This window comes from Pseudorca crassidens, chromosome X (genome assembly GCF_039906515.1).
Source record: "Pseudorca crassidens isolate mPseCra1 chromosome X, mPseCra1.hap1, whole genome shotgun sequence".
Taxonomy (NCBI): domain Eukaryota; kingdom Metazoa; phylum Chordata; class Mammalia; order Artiodactyla; family Delphinidae; genus Pseudorca; species Pseudorca crassidens.
In genome coordinates, this window is record NC_090317.1 from 49,710,713 (window position 1) to 49,734,673 (window position 23,961).

The following is a 23,961-nucleotide window of genomic DNA, read 5'->3' on the forward strand; positions in this document are numbered from 1 at the left end:
TTCACATGTACTGTGATTTTCTGTTGTGATTTAAGCTTTTGACTGTTAACATATTACTCAGACTTCTGTCTCCTCTTCCAGTCAACTAGATGGTAAGCTTCCTGAAGGCAAGCATCTTGTCTCAGACTTCTTTATAGTCCTCTATCTAGCACAGGACCATGCTCGTAGTGGTCTCTCAATAAAGGCTGAACATTTTTAATGGCTAAGTAGTATTCTAGTGTGTGTGTGTGTGTGTGTGTGTGTGTATCACATCTTCTTTATCCATTCATCTGTTGATGGACATTTAGGCTGTTGCTGACATTTGCAGCAACATGGGTGGACTTGGAGGACATTATGCTAAATGAAATTATTCAGAGAGAGAAAGACAAATACTGTATGATATCACTTACATGTGGAATCTAAAAAAATACAACAAACTAGTGAATATAACAAAAAAAGAAGCAGACTCACAGATATAGAGAACAAACGAGTTTTTACCAGTGGAGGGTGTGGTGAAGGGGCAATATGGGGTAGGGGATTAAGAGTATTATATATTAGGTATAAAATAAGCTACAAGGATATATTGTACAACATGGGGAATATAGCCAATATTTTATAATAACTATAAATGGAGTATAACCTTTAAAAATTGTGGATCACATTATTATATACCTGTAGCTTATATAATATTGTCCATCAACTATACTTCAATAAAAAGCAATTGAACTTACATGAGAGTACTGAGATGGGAATGACAGGATTGTGCACGTCCACTCCACTTGTGCTAAGTTGTAGTTCTAAGACACAGAGCAGCATGAGATAAGGGATGGTACGATTTTGGCAAATCTGCCCCAGCACTTGCTATTTATATTATGCACCCTTAAGCTGTGATATTTAGAGTTGATGATAGCTGAACCATTTTTAGCAAAATGGGTAGAAGACTAAGAAAATTAGCAGGTCTCATTCACAAGAGTTGAAGAGAAGGACTCGTCCTTCTGCTTTGTGATAATGAAACTAGTGACTATAGGCCCTAATGTATGAGTCATAGAAACTTGAATGAATCTGCCCACTTCCACAATATTTGTGCAGACATGAATTATCTGCTACTTACCTCTATACATATTATTTCAGGTGAATCTGTGTATAAGTACACCAGGAGTAAGGAGGAATTGGCCCCTATGTAGACAACTGGGCATAGAGGTAGAACCATTCTTTGTAAAAGAAAGGATTCAACTTTACATACAGTGATATTTCATAAAAAGCAGATATGCTAGGTTTTTTTTGCCTTCTTCCTGACACCTCCACTTAACTAATAATTGCCATGAGAAAACAAGATAACTCTGTTGTGAAAAACACTAAACTTACAGTGTCCTGCAGCTACAAACATAAATCTGAAATAGAAAGGTTGATGTTAACCACCACTTATATGAAAAAGAAAATGCAGTTGTTGACTTCCTAAGACTTTTAAAAAAATTTTTTATTGGAGTATAGTTGTTTTACAATGTTGTGTTAGTTTCTGCTGTACAGCAAAGTGAATCAGTTATACGCATACATATATCCACTCTTTTTTAGATTCTTTTCCTGTACAGGTCATTACAGAGTATTGAGTAGAGTTCCCTGTGCTATACAGTAGGTCCTTATTAGTTATTTATTTTATATATAGTAGTGTGTATATGTCAATCCCAATCTCCCAGTTCATCTCACCCCCCTTCCCCCCTTGGAAACCATGTTTATTTTCTACATCTGTGACTCTACTTCTGCTTTGCAAATAAGTTCATCTGTACCATTTTTCTAGATTCCACATATAAGCAATATTCCTAAGACTTTTAAGAAACAGAAAACATTATGCGAATTAGTTGAGACAATTAGGTATTTAATAAAGAGTTTGGTTTCATTCAACTATGTGAATATTTCTCAGAATTCTTATCAAATATCTGCTTCCCTTTTTGATTCCAGGTCTTCTCTGATAAAGTGCTTCTTAGGTGAACCCAGCCCCACTACAAGTGTCAGAACCAGCCTTTGGTTGAACTGACAGAATGGGCCAGAGAGGGGAAGGATGGGGCTGAGAACCTAGATAGACTTACAGGTGTCAAGCAGCCAGAGAGGCAGGCAATCTGGAAAGTTCCAAGCAGCAGTCATTAGGAAAAGGTCCAGACAGTTAAACAGAGCCCAGATGATATGTTGAGATCCAGACAGGCCAACAATTGGTATAAGAGAGGTCTTGTAACAGATGGCAAGGAACAAGTCATGAAGTCAAGGTTTAATGCAGATAGAACCTAATCACAAAGACATATTTTGGACATGAATTCTAGGTTAGGAATGAAGCTAAGATTGGTTATGATAAGGCAGGAGGTCAGAATGAGATCTAAAATGAAGGTGGCAGTACTGATCATTGAGATTATGGTTCCAGAATTGGAGATGACGTTGAACCCATGGGCAGAAATAGAATGGCTTCAGCTACTGGGATTAGTTAGCTGTTGGGGTTCTAAGCTAGATACTAAAATTAGTATATTCCTGTGATAACTTTATTTAGATAGATGCCTGCTGCCATTTCCCAACACAGAGGAAAACTTAATCTTTATATCCTTCTGAGAAGTGCAACTTGCTTATAAAATCTCATCTTAAAATGTCTTCTGTTACATATTCATTCCACAAACATTTATTAAATTACTGTATTTCAGATACTGTGGAATACTGAGGTGAGTAAGACACAGCCATTGGCCTTAGAAAATGTATAGGTTCATGAAGGAGCAAGCATCTAAAGTAATGATTACAATATGGCGTGCTAAAAGCACAAGGAATAGACCTGTGCGTCTGGAGCCTGTGCTCCACAAGAAGAGAGGCCGCGATAGTGAGAGGCCCGCACACCGCGATGAAAAGTGGCCCCCGCTTGCCACTAGAGAAAGCCCTCGCACAGAAACGAAGACCCAACACAGCAAAAATAAATAAATAAATTACTAAAAAACTCCTACCCCCAACATCTTCTAAAAAAAAAAAAACAAAGCTAAGGTAGTAGAAATGGAAATTGATAGACCAGATTGGAGTTATTAATTATAGATCTCTAGAAGAGACTCGAAATATATCAAGGAGGTAGAATCAATATAGATTGGATGTACGAATTTGAAATGGAGAACATCTCAAGGATGATTCTCAGGTTTCTGTCTTGGGTGACCAGATGGTTCACCAAGATTGGTACTACAGGAGGAGATCATTAAGTAATGATCCAAACTCTGATATCTCTGATAACCAGAGAGAATTTAAGTATGTTTTTCCAATTGTAAAAGTATCTCTCAGGAGCAGTGATAATACAGCCTCAACTCTTAAGGTTGACATTTATATAAACTTAGTGTTTTCAGAAAATTCCTAAGTAGATTGAGATAGAGATAATGGTATTTTACCTTCATACAATACAATGTTTAGGCTGTTCTTTAATATTTCTTAGAACACTGTTAGAAACAGAAACAAAATATGAAAACAAAGATAACAACACCAAAACAGCTATACTACAGGAACCATAGTAATGTTTTTTGTTTCTTTGTTTCCTATTTCAGCCCAGTTCAGCTCGGTAAGGAGAAAATGATGAATAGAAAAGAATAAGAGGGAAAGAAATGTGCCATAAGAGACATTTAACAGATGTTATTTTAATGTGTCTGACATAGCTCTGCATAGTTTTACACCTTTATGAGTTTATTGTGATAATGGTGGCAGAAAGATGCAGGCTCCAGGCGCTGCTAAGTAATGAGGCAATTTTGAGTTTTACTTGATACTTCCATTAAAATCTGTTCACAGTGTCTGTGCTCTTTCAATTTAGCCTAAAGAGTACTTACACAAAAAGCCCTAGCAGTGGCAAAGGGAATCAAAACTGCCTGCATTCTTTTCCATCTATATGTCTTCTCTTTGGTTTGGTCGAGCTGAAGGGCAAAGTAGGTTGGCACCTGTTATCAGCCCGTGTAGCTGTCTCACAGTAAAAATAGTGATGTCCAAAGTCTAGTAACCATGACTAGAAAGGTTTGGTTGTGCCTAAACTTCTGTACTTGTTTGCATAAACCAAAAGCCCATATTTGGACAAAAGTAATGAGAGAACTGTAATCATTCAGTTCATCTTGGTAGGATTTGACTTATTGCTACTGCCTTCTGAATTAAATGGATTTAAAGGGGCACTTAAAAGACTTAGAAAAACTACTCTTGCTACAGATGTTCTGCTGCTTTGTTTATTTGTTTGTATTTAGCCGCACCTCGAGACTTGCGGGATCTCAGTTCCCTGACCAGGGATTGAACCCAGGCCACGGCAGTGAAAGTGCCAAGTCCTAACCACTGGACCACCAGGGAATTCCCCCTGCTGCTATTCTTAAACAGTGGAAGACTGCTTCTAATACAAGAGAGGATATTGGTGTGATGGGAGAAAACCAGATATTGTGGAATAACTCGGTTCTTATGAGCTAGAAATATGGATTAGGAAGTTGTTGCCTATGGTCACTTGAGCTTTATTGCCATGTCAAAGGAAAAACTGAAAAAGAAAGGGTTGCTTTATAAAATGTATTTTTGGGGGGACCATGCTCGTAAGTAAGTTTGGAAAACACTCCTTGGAGTAGTCAGACAGTAGGATAGTATTTGCTAAATTATCATTTCAAGGCCTAGATACCTAGGCATCAAGTGTATTTTTAGTTATATGTTTAATTCACATCTTTCTGACACAGTGCTCAATAGTGAGAGGAAGTTTACATCCCACACTCTGGGATTGGATAATAAAACACTCCAAGGGGAATTTTTTTCCTGAGCCCGCTTTACATTCATCTCATACTCAGAAGGACAAAGGCTCATTTCACTTTTAACTTTTCTTTTTCCCTGCCACAACCTCATCACAGATGGTTTTCATACAAATGTGTGCTCTTTTGTTTGATTTACCTCAATTACTGTTTCTACCTTTCGTTTCCTAGAGTACTTTGCAGAATCCCAAACTATTTTAATTCCAAAGCAGATTAGTTACATACCAGTACAAAATCCAAGGCTCACCAATCAGAAAGCTAGGAATGAAATAGGTGTCTGTCTGTGAAGGCATTATAGTGATTTGGGGCCGGACCAGGTGGTGAGGTAGTGACAGAAGATCTTCACTGTTGCCACTTTGCTTGGAAGCAGGAAGTTACAGGAAGAAGCAATAATGCCTTAAGAGGAGTATAACAGAAAGGAAAAGAACAAGAAATAAAGCTGAACGCATAGAAATAGCTTCCACTTTACTTTTCATTATATCTAAAGGCTCTAGAGTGCTATCTGACATTTCTAACAGGAGAAACAGTCAATAAAAGGTATGAATAATTTTCATTTATATATACATTTTATACCCCAAATGTGGAAATCAGCCCATCTGAGAATGAGCATTCCTAACTGCACCATCAATGAGTTCAAAATCAACTGGACTGTGACTGTCAAACCCCTTTGAAACAGTCTATTTGTTTCAAAGTCATGTTATTTGCCCTTGTAAGAAGCAAAATAAACAGAGTAGTTTAAAAGAAAGTTGGGAGATAGTTGGGCTTTAAGGATTTGACAAGTTTGAGAAGTAAAAAAGAGAGAACTCAAGTTTTCTTTTATATGATGGGGGGGTGTTTATCCTATTTTTAAAAAATCAGAATCAATAACTAATTTATTCAACAAACAATTATTGAACACCTTCTATGTGTCATTTGAAATATAGTTGATTTACAATGTTGTGTTAATTTCTGCTGTACAGCAAAGTGATTCAGTTATACATATATATGTTCTTTTTCATATTCTTTTCCATTATGGGTTATCACAGGATATTGAATATACTTCCCTGTGCTATACAGTAAGACCTTGTTGTTTGTCAAACCTTTCTTTATTATAGAGTCTAGGTACTAATTATAGAACAGCTACCGAGGTTTGAACTTGTTCAGAGTTAAAAACAATGGTACACCCACATGCTCTTTCAGCCACCTTTCAGTAACCTGCCTGTTTCAAAACTTGGAAGCTTCAGCTCAGATTGTTAGCTTTTACCGTTTTTTTTCTTTTTTTTTTGCAAGATACATGGAAAGGTGAAATAGGATAGAAAGTCATTACAATTCAATGGTATTCCTGTAGTGCCTGTAGACAATATTCTGACTTGTTTTTCTCATAGACACTTGGTTATAAATCCAAATGAATATTTTTTTTAATCAGTCTTGGAAAAGAAATATCTCATCACAACCTGTTAAGCTTTATTTGTGAGAATATAATGAAAAGTTTAAGAAAGGAGGAAGAGACTTACAATACCAAGGTTTTCATGAAAATTAATCTAATCTATTGCTAAACTCAAATTCCAAGTCTGAGTTTTGAAACAAACTTTCCATGGCATTCTAACTAATCTGCGATGACTGTTACATAAATAGCTTTTTTTTCTCTACACCAAATACAAAATGCTCTCATTTCCAAATCCTGAAAAGCTGTTTGTGATGACATTGAATAAACAGGAATCCTTTTAAAAGAATAGACCATTGCTACAAACAAGTCAATTTCAGCATTCCTTTCCCAGAGCTATTTTGCATATTGGGTCATACAACAGTTTTAGTCCTAGTAACTGTCTATTTTGGGAGCTCACCTACAATCTGGTGACATTATGGGAAAAGTATGAAATTAGAACTGCAATATGAATTTTAAAAAAAGGCAAACATCCAGAGTTTAAAAGATTATATTAGTACTTAGCTACTTTTCATGTAGAAAGGTGCTTTTCAAGCACTAATTAATCCGCTTAAAACCCCTGTGAGCATGGCTGGGCTAGAAGAAAATCAGAGTTTTGAACAGAGAAAAGTGAAAAGTTTCTAGTGGAGCTATATTTTTCCATAACTCATCTCCAGGCAGAATCTCCTAAATAGGTGTCAATTAAATTCTGCCTATCTGAATAGTCAGGCTGTTCAGTAGATTAAGAAATTCAGTTTTGCCTGAAACCCTTAGGGGTAACCCAAAGCCTTATCTCATAGTCAAACAAAATCTCAGATTGAGAAATCAAGGAAGCCCAGAAGTATCCTGGATATTTGTACATATTCAGGGTCAGTGATGGACTAATATAAACCTAAATACACTGGTTCTAACTAGAATTGGACATATTGCTAGGAAAATAACCAGTTAACTCACCGTGTCTAATTCCTTACAGGTCAATAATTCATTTCTGACTATGGCAGTTTCATTCAAACTTTTGGGGTGAAGGAATGCATTATGGGTGTCACTGACTGCCACTGGCAGGCCTGAGGCATAAACAAGAGAGAAGACCAAACAGAAGGGAAGAAGTGGTTTTGGTAGAAGATCACCAACAAATTCTTAAGATGTCAGCCATAATTTCTACCAATGGCCTGGAGGGCAGGGAGATAAATGCATTACCTGTTAAAGCAATGGAATGAGTAAAAGTAAATTCAAGGAACAGGTCATGCTAGAAAGTGCAGGAAGATCACCACATATAATAGCCAATTCATGTGAGAACCACGTCACAAGCCAGGATATTGTACGTAGATAGAATCTATGAGCTATCCAAAACACAACTCAAGAAACATGTCAAATTCAAATACAACATTGTGGCAAGGAGCAGCAGTACAACTATCCCCACACACGGCACTTATACACACATGAGTTATCACTTCCTAACATACTTCACAATTGACTTATGATGTTCCCCTCCCACCCTCCCCCTAAAGAATGGAAACTACTAAGGTAGAAAGTTTTGTACGTTTTGTTTACTGATGAATGCATATACAACAGTGTCTGGAATATAATAGGCTCTCAATAACTATTTGCTGACTAAGTGAAGTTTAAGAAATGAGTATGGGATGTTACAGAGTGGATGAATGAGGGGTACAAAGCACACTGAGCTCATTACAGTGGATTGTTTATCAACTACTATTTCTATAGCCATGTGGACTCTATCTTAAAGTACAAGTTCTCTATGGCTGCTGCTTTTTAGACAAATAGAATGGAGACCATTGAAGTGAACTGGGAAAAGGAGAGAGCAACAGGAGAGGGGTCCAGAGAATACTGAAGGGTGAAGGGGTGATATATTCTGTAGGATCCTGTTGTCCATTGTAAGGATTTTGGCTTTGACTCAAAGTGAGGTGGGATGCCATTGGAAAGTTTTGAGGAGAGGAGTGACTTGATCTGACATAGATTTGAAAAGAATCTCTTGGGATGCTGTGTGAAGAATAAACTGTAGGAGTAAAAAGGCCAAAGCAGGGAGACCAGTTAAGACACTACTACAATAATCCAAAACACAGATGATGGTGGTTTGGACCTGAGTGATAGCAGTGGAGGCTTTGAGAACTGATCAGACTGAGGGTATGTTTTGAAGGTAGAGCCAATGGGATTTCTTGATGGATAAGACATGGTGCGTGAGAGAAGGAGAATGAATCAAGGATGATGACAGTGTTTTTGCCCTGAGCAAATGGAAAGATGGAGATATTTATTGAGATGAAAAAGGCTTGGTAGTTGAAAGATTGGGGATGTTAGAAAAAAAAATAGGTTGGAGATTTCAATACATTTTCAGATAATTTTCTTCCTTGGCGGGGGCAGGATAGCAGTGGTGGTGGATACTAATCATTTCATTGTTGCTTGTTTAAGTCAACAAAACTGTGAGTGGGGATTTGGGGGGTTGTTTTTTGGTTTTACTTCTGAGATGGAATATGATGCAGTACAAAGAATCTTCAGAATATCTATCAAGGACAGAATAGATTTTATTATAGTAGATTAATGAGCACATTAAGATAAACTCATTTAGTGTTTTACTGTGATAATTCACTAAGAGAAATTAAGTATTTTTGGTGCCTATTGGTCCTCTTAAATTGACTGATACCAGTAAACTGTAAATTAAATATACATATGTGTACAAGGTGGAAACCACTAGCAAAAACAAGATCAGAGTGACAACCAGCCACACCATATTAAACTAAAAAGGCTACACACACACACAACTCAGAAGTTACACTACTTTCTGAAAGTGAAATCTTAAGGAGTGTATTACTGATTTCATTCTTGTAAAAAATCTGTACAAACTCAGTATGGCTAATATTATGGCGTTTGTTAAGCAAACAAATATTTGGAGACACACCCATATCCTTTGATCCAGAATTCCACTTCTACTAATTTCTCTTGAGTTAATATTAAGGATGTGCACAAAGGTTTACATCCCAGAATGTTTCTCAGGGCTTTTGTTATAATAAAAATTGGAGACTGTTTAAATAGCCAAATATAGAGGATTTTAAAAATTTATGCACATTCACTCAATGGAATACTATGCAGCCAATTCAGAGAATATTGTTGAAGTGTACATATTAGTACAGTAAAACCTGCCTGACATATGAGTGAAAAAAACAAGTTAGAAAACAATATTACATATGACCCCACTTGAAGAGGTGTGGGCTTAATCTATTTTTGATAAGAAAAGTTCTGCAAGTGTATACCACAAAATGGTAACTGGTTTCGATGGTGGGATTATGGACAGTTTCTATGGTTATCTCTATTTTCTAAAATAAACTTGTACTACTTTTATAATAAAAATGTTCAAATGCATAGAACAACAAAGATTACAAGAGATTAAAGTATTTCATGCTTTAGAAAGATAAACAAGTCTTGTTCTCCCTGGAGACACACCCTTGTTCATGCATCATAGGATAAACCTCTAACAGCATATTATTACTGGCACTCCCTGGCTACAGTATTTCTGATTGAGATTAGTATGAGTTGCCAAGTTAAGTATTTAAAACACTCACAAAAAGCCCTTCCAATGTAAGAAATGTGGCTAAATACCCACATGTTCATAAGATGACTTTCAGGGTTTTACCAATTACAGTAATAATTTAAACAAATAACAATTAGTATGCATTCTCGCAGAACCTTGTGTGCTTTTGCATTAGCTATACAAAAAAGGGACTAGGGAGAAAACTCTCAACAGAAATGAGAGAACAAATAGCTAGTATCTTTAAGTTTCTCATTAAAGATCCACTTTTTTCTCCATCTGGCCAGGCAAATAATGTAGAGATGGCCAACTCTAGATTATGCAGGGTCATGAGGGGCAGAAGCAACGTGGATAATTGAAATCCACTGATAATCTGGAAACCTAATTTTATCTAATAGTTGCAACCACCTCCTGGACAGAACCCTCAGTAGAGCTGCTAATGAGAAGCATAATTGAGTGGTTTGAGTTCATCTGCTTTCAGTTATCCTTTGCAGGTGCTAATGAACAGTGAAGTGGTCAAAAGGCTGTCAGCCAAAGGAAGTGGTAGGAGAAAAAGCAGGACATGGATAACCCCAGAAACTGGATAATCAGCCTCGAAATTGTTGAGTTGACTAGAGTGAGGATCAGCTATTAATTATCTGCTTAACTAAATTCCACAAGGATATATATCATGAAACCAGATCTTCATATTAAGGGTGTTCATGTATGCAGAGTCTATCTTGGTTAATGTGAATTATGGTATAGTCTTAGAAACTCTCTATACTGCAGTGATTTTCCTGGGCAGCAATGATAGGATATTTATTGTCAGAGCACAGCTAATCAACTACAGGCTCCACGGCTAAATATGGCCAACAGACTGCGTATGAGTCAGGGCTCTGGCAGACAGCCCTTCTTTTAGACCAATGGGAATGCGATTGACTCACTTCCATGCCTTTCTGGGAGAGAATATAAGCATTGCTGGTATCCAAATTGTTTTTTTTTTTATTATTGCTCCAAATTCATGTTTTAGTAAACAGCTTTTTGAAAGTATTGTTATGGTGAACATTTTGTGGTTTATGTTAAGCATTTGGTTTTCAAGAATTGTTGAAAATAAATGCTTTTAGAGTGCAGTTATTTTCAAGTATTACACAATAAACTCTAATATTTGTAACTAAAACTGTATCTATGTTTGATTAGTAATTAAGCTCTCAAATAGTTATGAAAGTAATTTCCTTTTATAAGGCTGTACTTTAGGACAAATTGCTTGATACATTCACTAATATTCAGAGCTTCAGCTATTTCTACATATGATTATGAATGCAGCTCTCTATAGTGGTAGTAAAACTGTTTTCCATTTATGGCAGTAGTTTAAAACAAAGTACAGTATAAACTATCTGATATTTGTAAATAAAACTGTATCTGCACATGAATATTAATTATGTTTTCTATAGCAATTGTGAAAGTAATCTCCATTTATAGCACTCGTTTTGAGTAAATGAGAATTTTAATCATTTTAACATCAACTGTTATTTCTTGATCTTGTCCTATGATAGTGTGTCCCTTTGCCCATATTGTGAGCAAAAGGGCCAACAAACTAGTTTTATAAAAGGGGATTGTTTAAGCCATTTGAATATTCTAGATTACTCCTTAACTTTTGCTTAAAACTAAATAATTTTCATTTCAATTACAGATACCATTTACCAAATTCTACCTAACTGAATAAACAAGTCCCCAAATTTCCACTTTAGTGAAAATTTGGGTAAGCTCTAGCCCAATTTACTTCCATAAAAAACAATGGCATGAGTAGATGAATTGTAAAATTTATTCATGTTGCTTTATATGTATTGACTCATGTAATACTTTGGGGAGATGGTACTATGACATCTCTAATTTATTATAGATGAGAAATAAAGATTAGGTAATTTGTCAAAATTCACCTAGAGCTCCTAAGTGGCAGGGCTCAGATTTAAACCCACGCAGTTGACCTCTGGAGTCAAGCTTTGTAATCCTCCATGCTGTATAGTTTCATTTAGATTTCTGTTGCCTAACATATGCAGCCTGCGTATGACTACTTTTAGGTACTCCCGGACCATCTTCCAACTTTTATCTCTGTTAATTTGGCAAGTGTCTACTACGTTCAAATAGGGCCACAGAAATTCTATTTATACATAGAGTTTGAATTAATTTTCATGTGTTTGTCAATTTGATTTCTCCCACAGTTAATCAGTTCTGTCTTTTATTTTATTTTTTAAACCTTTGCAATTTGATGCCTTCACTTCCACCATGGACATGGATTTCTATTAAACAAATAAACAATAAGGAACTAATTATAATACACTGCATTTGCAAAGCACTTTCACAGGCTTGCTCTCATTTGGTTCTCACAAGTTCATTTATTATTTTTTAATTATAAAACTACTCAAGTGTAGCAGGAGTCTTCGAGTGAAAGGCTAGGTTGTAGAAGTACCCACTGTGGATGGAAACATGTCCAGGCATATCTAGATGCCCAGGAAGACAGACTCATCAGAGGTTTACTTAAATGAGGGTTTAAGGACTCTGATATGAGTTATAATAACTGGGTAAGTTGAAATTAACATCTGCCCCAAACAATAATACCCCTCCCTGAGTTTTGGGAGAATAAGAGCCCTCCTTTGAGTAAGAATTCAGTTTAATAGATGGGAAAGAACAACTTTGAGGGAAGTTATTATTGAAAAAACTTCTTTGATTAGGAAAAAAATGGTCTGTGTTAGAGAGGAAGGGGTGGTTGAGTAGAACACGCATGGGGCTGTGCTGTGCTGAAGGCTCAGTGTCAGGGGTATTGCTGGCTCTGATAGATAACGATTCAAATAAAAGAGCTCTAGCATTAGAGTCATCCTAAGAACTTGAAAGCACAGGGCAGTGCTATTTGTGGCTTAGTAATACACTGATGTACAAGTAAGGGCAGAAATGACTGTCGGAATGGAATGGAAAAGCAACTAAGGCTACAGTATCGTGGCTGACATCCAGAGGTATGACAGAAGCAGTAGTTTCTGCTAGGGCACAGGTCTGGAGCAGCAGAGGCAGAGATGACAAATGCCATAAGGAGGAGAAAAACCATCACTAGCCATTCATAAACCATGTGAACCACATTCCTTGATTCTGCTCCACCCCCTTGAATTGGAAGGGAGAATGGATCCCAGAGATGCAACTATTGGAGGGTGAGAGATTGATTGGATTATACTATGATTGGACCCTCCCCTCCCTCTCTTCATTAGGAGAGTCTAAAGAAATGATTAAGGTCACACACATATTATAGATATTTACAATTATTTTACTATCACTACCAAAACCAACCAATCTAGACAAATCCTCATTCAATTGATCACATCTCAATTTTATGTAGAGACAATTCTTAAAGAGTCATCTTTTCCCCCTTTTTTGATTCTCTTTTTTCTCATAGTTTGTTTTATTATTTCCTTCTTTATTTTACACTATTGAGTGCCTGCACATGTAAAGTACTCAACTAGGCCAGGTGGGGATTACAAAAGTGGGTAAGACACAGGTGCTTTCAGCCTAGTGAAGGAGCCAGACATACCCACAAAATATAAAATAGCATCCAAAAGATGGAGAAGTTCAGGAATAGTACTGACTAATAGCTGAAACTGAAATTTCTCATAGGTCCCAAGTTGGTGGAGGGGTCAGATATTTCATATAGAGAGCCAAGTCAAAGGAGCAGGGAAGAGAGGTAAGGAAGCAGGAGTTAAGTAGTGTGACTGCAATCAGAAGTCTGCCAAGGTAGAGCAAGCATGCTGAGAAGCAAGATGAGGAAAAGTCTCTAGGAAATATCACCTCTCTGTGTTAGCATTTAGAGGCAGTAACCTTTGTGGGGCATCTATGACCTTACCTGTGGGTGGGAAAGGAGTTACTAAAGCACCAAGCCTGATCAGATTCAATCTATGTTACTGCTATTTCCTGCAATTTGGCCAACTGACTTTTCAAAAATGTATTTTATTGAACTATAGTTGATTTACAATGTTGTGTTAATTTCTGTTGTACAGCAAAGTGGTTCAGTTATATTCTTTTTCATTATGGTTATCACAGTATATTGACTATAGTTCCCTGTGCTATACAGTAGGACCTTGTTGTTTATCCATTCTATATATAATAGTTTGCATTTGCCAATCCCAAACTCCCAATCCATCCCTCCTCACCCCTTGGCAACCACAAGACTGTTCTCTATGTCTGTGAGTCTGTTTCTGTTTTGTAGATAGCTTCATTTGTGTCATATTTTAGATTCCACATGTAAGTGGTATCATAAGGTATTTGTCTTCCTCTTTCTGACTTACTTCACTTAGTATGATAATCTCTAGGTCCATCCATGCTGCTGCAAATGGCATTATTTCATTCCTTTTGATGGCTTAGTAATATTCCATGGTATATATGTACCACATCTTCTTTATCCATTCATCTGTCGATGGACACTTCGGTTGTTTCCATGTCTTGGCTATTGTGAATAGTGCTGCTATGAACATATTGGTGCATATATCTTTTTGAATTATAGTTTTCTCTGGATATATGCCCAGGAGTGGGATTGCTAGAGCCAACTGATTTTAAAACTTTTATTTTGGCTCATTTAAATAATAAGAGGTGGTATGTCTACTCCTTACAGCCTTCTTCTGAGAATGGAGCTGTTTTACTGATCTAACCCTCCCTTTCAACTTCAGGGAGACAGGCTCATGAAGGATGAGAATTCTGATACTGAATAAAGGGACAGCCCACTCAACCATGTGTTGTTTATGAGAGAGACTCCCAAAACGCAGCCATCTAGAAATGCCAAAAAGAAATGTGTGGTTGAATGTACGTATGACAGTCACATCCAAAAAGAAAACTGCTGTCAACATTGGTATTGGATAAAATATAATTTAAGAAAAAACATTTAGTGGGACAAAATAAGTTTATATTCATTTAAAAAATCCAAAATGGGGACTTTCCTAGTGGTCCAGGGGCTGAGACTCCGTGCTCCCAGTGCAGGGGGCCCGGGTTTGATCCCTGGTCGGGGAACTAGATCCCCCATGCTGCAACTAAGGGTTCATATGCTACAGCTAAAGATCCCACACACGGCAATGAAGATTCCACGTGCCACAACAAAGACCCGGCACAGCCAAATAAATAAATATATAAAAATATCCAAAATGAAGGTATTTTAGTCTTGAATTTCGTGCACTAAAAAGTAATATCAAAATTCATTAAGCACTTGATACTGATGTTAAAAATAAGTGGAGAAATGAACAGAAACAGGATTACAAAAGCTTAACATATCATCATTAGCCTCTAACTATCAAATAGATTAAAAATATGGAAATATGGGGTACAAGAATATTCATTGCATTATAATATGTAAGAACAAGAAACTGGAAACCTAAATATCCATCAAGAGACTACTGGCTAAGTACATTATGCTAATCCATACAATGGACCATCACAAAGCCCTTAAAAAATGTGGTGTCTCTCTATATAATGGTATGGAAATTTGACCTGGTTATCGACATTATTAAGTAAAAAGTAATCAAGTAATATGTTTAGGATAAAACTTTTCGTAAAGACAAAACTACATGTAAGCTATGTATATACACATTCTCTATGTAAATGCATAGAGAAATGGCTGCCAGAAGTTGTTATCTCAAGGAGAAGAAAAGACAAACTCACTTTTTTACTCAGTGTATTACCTAAATTGTTTGCATTTTACATGCATGTGCTTGTGTTTTATTTTTGTACATTTAAAAAATAATTTTTAGGGGCTTCCCTGGTGGCGCAGTGGTTGAGAGTCTGCCTGCCGATGCAGGGGACACGGGTTCGTGCTCCGGTCTGGGAAGATCCCACATGCCACAGAGCAGCTAGGCCCGTGAGCCACGGCCACTGGGCCTGCGCGTCCGGAGCCTGTGCTCCACAACGGGAAAGGCCACAACAGTGAGAGGCCCGCGTACTGCAAAAAAAAAAAAAAAAAAAAATTAAAAAAATATATAATTTTTAAAAATTATATACAACTTGAGAAGAGCAATAACTGTAGATAAAACTAAAACATAACTGCAAGCATACCTTGTTTTATTGTGCTTTGCTTTATTACTCTTTGCAGATACAGCACTTTTTTACAAGTTGAAGGTTTGTGGCAAACCCTGCATTGAGCAAGTCTACTGGCACCATTTTTCCAACAAGAGTTGCTCATTTCATGTCTCTGTGTGAGAATTTTGGTAATTCTCACAATATTTCAAACTTTTTTTTACCATTATTATATTTGTTATGGTGATCTATGATCAGTGATCTTTGATGTTACTACTGTAATTGTTTTGGGGCACCACTAACTGCACCCATATAAGATGGTGAACTTTAACCAATAAACATTGTGTGTGTCCTGACTGCTCTACCAACTGGCCGTTCCCCTGTCTCTCTCCGTCTCCTTGGGTCTCCCTATTCCCTAAGACACAACAATGTTGAAATTAGACCAATGAATAATCCTACAATGGTGTCTATAAGTGTCATGTGAAAGGAAGAGTCGAAAATCTCTCACTTTAAATCAAAAGCTAGAAATGATTAAGTTAAGTGAGGAAGACATGTTGAAAGCCAAGGTAGACCAAAGGCTAGGTCTCTTGCACCCAAAAGTTAGCCAGGTTGTGAATGCAAAGGAAAAGTTCCTGAAGGAAATTAAAGCTATTTGTGCTTATCACATGAATGATAAGAAGTGAAACAGCCTTATTGCTGAAATGGAGAAAATTTTAATGGTGTATACAGAAGATCAAGCCACAATATTCCCTTAAGCCAAAGCCTAATCTAGAGTAAGGCCTTAACTCCCTTCAATTCTATAAAGTCTGACAGAGGTGAGGAAGTTGCAGAAGAAAAGTTTGAGGCTAGCAGATGTTGGTTCATGAGGTTGAAGGAAAGAAGCCATCTCCCTAACATCAAAGTGCAAAGTGAAGCAGTAAGTGCTGATGTAGAAGCTGCAGCAAGTTATCCAGAAGATATATAACTCATGAAGGTAGCTACACTAAAAAACAGATTTTCAGTGTAGACAAAACATCATTATATTGGAAGAACGTGCCATCTAGGACTTTCACAGGTAGAGAGGAGAAGTCAATGTCTGGCCTCAAAGCTTCAAAGGACAGGCTGACTCTCTTGTTAGGGGCTAATGCAGCTGGTGACTTTAGTTGAAGCCAGTGTTCATTTACCACTCTGAAAATATTAGGGCCCTTAAGAAATGTTAAATCTACTCTGTCTGTGTTCTATAAATGGAAAAACAAGGTCTGGATGACAGCACATCTGTCACACATCTGTGCATCTGTCAGCACATCTATTGTTTACTGAATATTTTAAGCCCACTGTTGAGACCTACTGCTCAGAAAAAAGATTCCTTTCAAAATATTACTGCTCATTGACAGTGCACCTCGTCACCCAAGAGCTCTGGTGAAGGTGTACAATGAGATCAATGTTTTTTTCATGCTTCAAACACAACATCCATTCTGCAGCCCATGGATCAAGAAGTAATTTCAACTTTCAAGTCTTATTGTTTACAAAATACATTTCGTGGTACTTCCCTGGTGGGACAGTGGTTAAGAATCCGCCTGCCAATGCAGGGGACACAAATTCAAGCCCTGGTCCAGGAAGATCCCACATGCCGCAGAGCAATTAAGCCTGTGCACCACAACTACTGAGCCTGCTCTCTAGAACACGTGAGCCACAACTACTGAAGCCTGCATGCCACAACTACTGAAGCCCGTGCGCCTAGAGCCCGTGCTCCACAAGAGAAGCCACCACAATGAGAAGCCCATGCACTGCAATGAAGAGAAGCCCACGCACCACAACGAAGAGTAGCCCCCGCTCACTGCAACCAGAGAAAAGCCCGTGGGCAGCAACGAAGACCCGATGCAACCAAAAATAAATAAATAGATAGATTACAAAAAAAAAAAAGAGAAATACATTTCGTAAAGCTATAGCTGCCATAGATAGTGATTCCTCTGATGGATCTGGGCAAAGTAAATTGAAAACCTTCTGGAAAGGATTCACCATCCTAGATGCCATTAAGAACATTCATGATTCATGGGAAGAGGTCAAAATATCAATGTTCACAGAAGTTTGGAAGAAGCTGATTCCAACCCTCATGGATGACTTTGAGGGATTCAAGACTTCAGTGGAGGAAGTAACTGCAGATGTGGAAATAACAAGAGAACTAGAATAGAAGTGGAATGTGAAGATGTGACTGAATTGCTGCAATCTCATGATAAAACTAACAGGTGAGGAGTTGCTTCTTACGGATGAGCAAAGAAAGTGGTTTCTTGAGATGGAACCTACTCCTGGTGAGGATGCTGTGAATTTGGTTGAAATGACAACAAAGGATTTAGAATACAACATAAACTTAGTTGATAAAGCAGTAGGAGGGTTTGAGAGGATTGAAAGAAGTTCTACTGTGGGTAAAATGCTGTAAAATATCACTGCGTGTTACAGAGAATAATTCATGAAAGGAAGAATCAATCCATGTGGCAAACTTCATTGTTGTCTTATTTTAAGAAATTGCCGCAGCCACCCCAGCCTTCAGCAACCACCACCCTGATCAGTCAGCAGCCATCAACATCGAGGCAAGACCCTCCACCAGCAAAAAGACTACAGCTCACTGAAGGCTCGGATGATGTTTAGCATTTCTTAGCAATAAAGTATAACATCAACAGATTAAAATAAATTAGTATTTCCATATATGCCTTAGGTAAAATGTAATACCCACTCCATCAATTGAAGTATAATTAATAATTAAGTACCTACTAGGTATCAGATACTGACACAGGTGCTCTGTTATATAGATGAATAAGACATAATCACCTACCTCATGGAGCCCATGGTCAAATTAAAAGAAAAATGAATGAATATAATTAAGACATAATGTTAAGTGCTTTGGTAGAGGTTTGCACACATTAGTGACTCTTAGTACAGTCAAAGGTTCAAGAAAGGCTTTTTTATTTTTAATTTAATTTAATTTTCCCTCAGTATATTTTATTTTATTTTTTATTGAAGTATAGTTGATTTACAATGTGTTAATTTCTGCTGTACAGCAAAGTGATTCAGTTATACATATATACATTCTTTTTTATATTCTTCTCTGTTATGGTTGATCACAGGATGTTGATTCTAGTTCCCTGTGCTATACATAGGACCTTGCTATTTATGCAAGAAAGGCTTCTTGAATAAGTATTTTTTGCTGTATCTTGAGAGGTTGGTTTTACAAAAGAGATGAGGTACCTTGTTTCTTGGCACTAGAAAGGATGAGTAAAAACTAGATGAAGATGTGTGTAGGGAGAGGGGATAGAAGAGCAAATTGGATTGCCTAAGAATTGCTCTTCTCATTTTATTTTCTCTCCATGGCTAACACTGTAATCTAAACCACTATCATCTCTGGTCTAGACTTGTGCAATAGTTGCTTAACTATTCTTTCTCTTTGTAGTTTTTCTCTTTGCCAATTTATTCTCTGCATAGCTAAAACAAATGAGCTTTAAGAACATAAATCAAATCATGCCGTTCCATACCTAAAACTCTTCGGTGGCTCTCGCTCTTGGAATAAAATAAGATCTTGTCTCATTTGGCCTCTCCCCTCCTCTACAACCTCATTCATAACATTTTCCCTGTTCCTCACTAGGCTCAATGATCATGCTTTTCTTTTTGTCCTTGAACACACTACACCCTTTCCTGCCTTTGGTCCTTTGGATTGCTGTCCCCCCAGACCCCGACCCCCACTTTTCCCTAACCCCAAAGCTCCTCTCCACTGCCTATATGCTTTACCCATTTGTCTCATGTTCATCTTTCAGGTCTTACCTCAAATGTCATTTCTTTGGAAATATCTCAGCTGACCATTTTCTCCCGTATACTCTTTGTCAACCAGTTTATTTTCACTATCATACAGCTACAGTCTGTACATGGGTTGTTTACTTACTTTCCTGCTTCTTTATTAGAATGTAAGCACCCTGACTGCAAGGACCTTGTCTGTCTTTATCACCACTATATCCCTATAACTCAGACTAGTGGTTGGCGCATAGTAGGGGTTCAATAAATATTTGTTGAATGGATTAATCTCTGCATAGCAAGAAAAAAAAACCTTTGTAAATAATGCTAAAATACCAATATCAAACTAGAAAAAAATGTGTTCAATATATAGGTAATGTATAACATCTCAAGTGTTAATATCTGTACACATATAGAGCTACTACAAATTACTAAGTAAAAGAATAACAGATCAAATATGCACAAAGGATATAAACTGACAATTCATGGAAGAAGTACAAATAACTCCTACACATATGAAAATATCTTCAACATGTTAATCATAAGAATAGAATTTTTTAAAAGTAGATTTTTAAATCTAATTTAGACCTATTAGATTGGCAAATATTGATATGATTGTTAATAACTAGTACTGACAATCTCATATACACTTATAAAAGTATAGATTGGTAAATCTTTCTGAAAGGCAATTTGATATTATCTTTTAAATTTAAATAGTACATACCCTTTGATCCAGATTTTCTACTTTCAGGAATTTTCCTACAGAAATAAATAAGTGCTGTTCAAAGCAGTGTTTTTCTTTAATTGTGTACATCAATAAGAGACTGGTTTTTAAAAATTATATTTATCAAATAAAATTTTTCCTATATAAAAATGAAGAGACTGGTTCACTATATTATGATAATTTACACAGTATAATAATATGTTAACATTATGAAGCATTTCTATATGTAGTGGCCTGTAAGGATGCAGAATATGACCTTGAACTTCATCCTTGTACTGTTTCTTCCTTTCTTTCACTTCCTGAACTTCCTGGCCCTTTCCCTTGTCATAGTCACCTGTATGGCTTGGAGGTAAATTAGCATAGTTATAGCAAGAATTAAAAGGGAAAAAGTTAATATATACTCTTTACTGTTTTATCTTATTTTGTTTTTAACTTCTAAACTGTCTGTAGAGAAACAAAAGGAAAGGCCCTCTGGAAAGCAGAACATAGAGTTGGTGATGGTACAAAGCTTACAAAGCAAATAGAAGAAGAAAGGACGCTGTCTACCCACTCCTCCCTAGTCCTGGGAGGAGATTAGATTAGAATAGGAGGGAGTGTGTTTGTGAGGGTAAACAAAAAGTCCTTGGAAGTTATCATAATCTAGAGACAAAAACCGGGACCTTGGGGGACATGGATGATAGCAGGGACTGAGGGGCACCAAGTATTCTGTTGGTAGTCACTGTCAGGGAGCCAAATAAAAGCTGAATCAGTACGAGCAAACATACATCACTAGTCAAGAGAGTATATAACTCTGCCAAGGAATCATGTCACCTCTTAAATGTGAGCTAGAACTTCCCTTTAAGATCTGCCTGTGGTCCTCACTGCTGCTCATGCAGCAGAAGTAGACCCTGAGCTTTTCTGGGTCCCATCCAAACAGTGTCTTGTGGATGCTTCTTTTTGACAATAGCCCAAGACTTTGGTAAGTCTTCCAAAACAGAGAGGTGATGGTGTTTTAGCAGGAAAAGTCCTGTCCATGGTTCTTCAGTGGGACTGGACAGTGATAGAGAAGTCTACTTTTGTGATATAGAGATATAGATATATACACCAAACTGTTAACAGTGAATGAGGTAGAGTGGAGAGATTTTATTTTTACTCTGTTTTGTATATTTCTGAATTGCTTGGATTTTTAAACAATAAAGCATACATTACTCATATAATAAAAAAGGCCACTCTTGAGAAGAATGGAGAAATCTACTAGATAATGCGAATGCTGCATTTTTTCTGACTTGTTGATAAGGAGAATAAATTAGTCATTCCTTCAGAAGCACTTGATGTCTACAGCAATTATTTATTAATGTCAGTGTGTATGGAATGCCCAATCACTTGGGGTCAGGACACCTTTAAAACCAACCAGGGTTCTTTGGGAAACAATCTACTCCAAAAGATGTTTACCAAATATATGTCAGCACAACTGTCTCATCTCCCCATCCTTAAGACCCTTTTGTCTGTGGCTATATTTTTCTTACGTTTTTACAGTTGGCATTTTGTGAACTTCTGTTTCCACCCATATCTCCTGTGGGACTTGCCTCCCTACCATAAACAACTAGAAAGATGCACAAAATATATGAAAGAACTGTTTTCAGACCTTGGACAGTAGGCTGTGCAGTATTTTAGTCCCTGAGAGGAGGGAAATAAATGAGGTGAGCCCTACAACCATCTTGACTTTCTGGTGGAGACACTTTCCAGACAGTAGCACAAGGAAACAATTTCACTGAGTGGAGGACATCAGAATTTAGGGAGGCCAATGCAACTAGAATTTATGAGATTGATTACTGGAGTGGGAGCTACAGAGAGAAATGGCTCCACGAATCTACATAGGAGTCTCCTTAAGTCTTTGGCTAAACCAGTCTGTGCATATGTAGGGTGAAACTCCACCAGGTTGGGCAAAGAAAAATTGTTAGGAAAAGAAGAATTACCAGAAAGCTGTAAACCAAAGAGTTTCAAGAGTTCACACAGGGCTGGAAATCATTTTGGTTCCAACTGGCCAGAAAGGAAGGCATTGCTGAATACTCAGGGCATTTACTAGTGATCTCAGAAGATCATACCTTAGTAGTGGAGCTAAAAGAAGCTTAAAAACAAGCCTCAAAAGCATTAAAATGATCTTCATGTTACGTAACTGTCTGCTAGAATAAAGTTCTACACTCTTTAAAGGACTAGTATAAAATCTAGTCCTCAACAACATAAAATTAACAATGCCTGGCATTCAGTAAAATAATTACTAGACATATGGAGAAGTATGAAAATGTGACTGATAAGCAGAAGGAAAACACAGATGCTGAAATGAGAGATGATAGAATTTGCAAACTAGGATATGTAAACATGTTTAATATATAGATTCCATATATTTAAGGAGGAAAGCATAACTATAATGAGAAGAGAAATGGAAGAGGTAAAAAAGACCAAATGGAGCTTCTATGGATGAAAAATACAGTATCTGAAATGAAAATTTCATTGGATGGAATTAACAGCATTAGATATTGCAGAAGAAAAGATCAGTGAGCTTGAAAACATAGTTAAAGAAACTATGCAAACTGAAGCACAAAGAGAAAGAAAAAGACTAAAAAAAGCCAAAGGGAGCTCAGTGACCATATCAAGCAGTGACAATACCAAGCAGTCTAGCATACTTGTAACTGGAATCCAAAGAGGGTGATGGGGGAGAAAAAAATGTTTGAAGAAATAATGGCCAAATGTTTTCCAAAATTGATGAAAACTATAAATTTATACATCTAAGAAGCTTAAAAAACTCAAAGCAGGATAAAGTGGACATTTGTGTTTACTTGTTTTATGGTTTCCTGAATACTGGTTTATGAACTGGATTGTATTCTGAGTTTTAGCTCTAATTTTCCTTATTTCTGGCTTCCCCATATGGTATCTTTCCTGATTTCTCAAAACTGATTGCCATCTGGACCAGGGAAATTATAATGTCCATGTTGACAAAGGGGAGGAGATGTTTATTACTACAATCCCCCTTTGTGCATGTTGAAACTCTTCATTCAGGTAGAAGGTCTCTGTAATCTCTACCTGTCACCATGAGTCCCTTGGGCCTTATCAATGACTTTGTGTTGTTAGGTTTCTTTTATAGTTGCCTAAGATGACAATTCTAATTCTATTGGAATGTTTTAAATAATAAGTACTGTATCTTACAATTACTTCTATTCCTCAAGTGTCTATTTAGCACCTTGTACATAAGCCAATCAATAGATAAAGGCTTATTGATTGGTTAGTTCAGTGGTCTTCCAACTGTAGCATGCATCAGAATCACATGGAGAGTTGATAAATTACAGATTGCTGTGTCCTATCACTAGAGTTCACAAATCATTACATCTGGTGTGGGACTTGATAATTTTTATTTCTAACAATTTCTAACAATTTTCTAACTGGATTAGACTATATTTCTGAAATTCAACTGTTGAGAGATTACATATATTTCAAGTCTCTCTTTAAATCCTACCTCTTCCATTTGGCAAGTCCTTCTCCCTCAGAATAATAGCTCCTCTTTCTAAGATGTATTTCATAACCTCTCTACATCTCTTACAATATTTGTCATAGTGTTTCTTCTTTATAAGTTGTTTATATAATGTGTTTATCTTGAATACTAAATTGGCTGCAGAACTAGATCTTCAAAAGCTAGACAGAATAATTAACAAACTGACATTTTTCCAAATATGTATCATTATGTGTATGTATTTCTATATCCAAAAGAAATTATTTAATGATTTCATTAGAAACAACTAGGTGA

The 23,961-nt window shown here is 36.8% G+C and overlaps 1 long non-coding RNA gene and 1 other non-coding gene across 2 annotated transcripts in view; one reads left to right on the forward strand and one right to left on the reverse strand.

Annotated features, from left to right (window-relative positions):
* The window catches only part of LOC137217354 (uncharacterized), a 574,439-nt gene that overhangs the window by 36,412 nt on the left and 514,066 nt on the right, over positions 1 to 23,961 (forward strand). The window lies entirely within an intron of this gene.
* Positions 4,237 to 4,308, reverse strand: TRNAE-UUC (transfer RNA glutamic acid (anticodon UUC)). Its single transcript has one exon. It is a non-coding gene; the product is annotated as a tRNA-Glu (tRNA).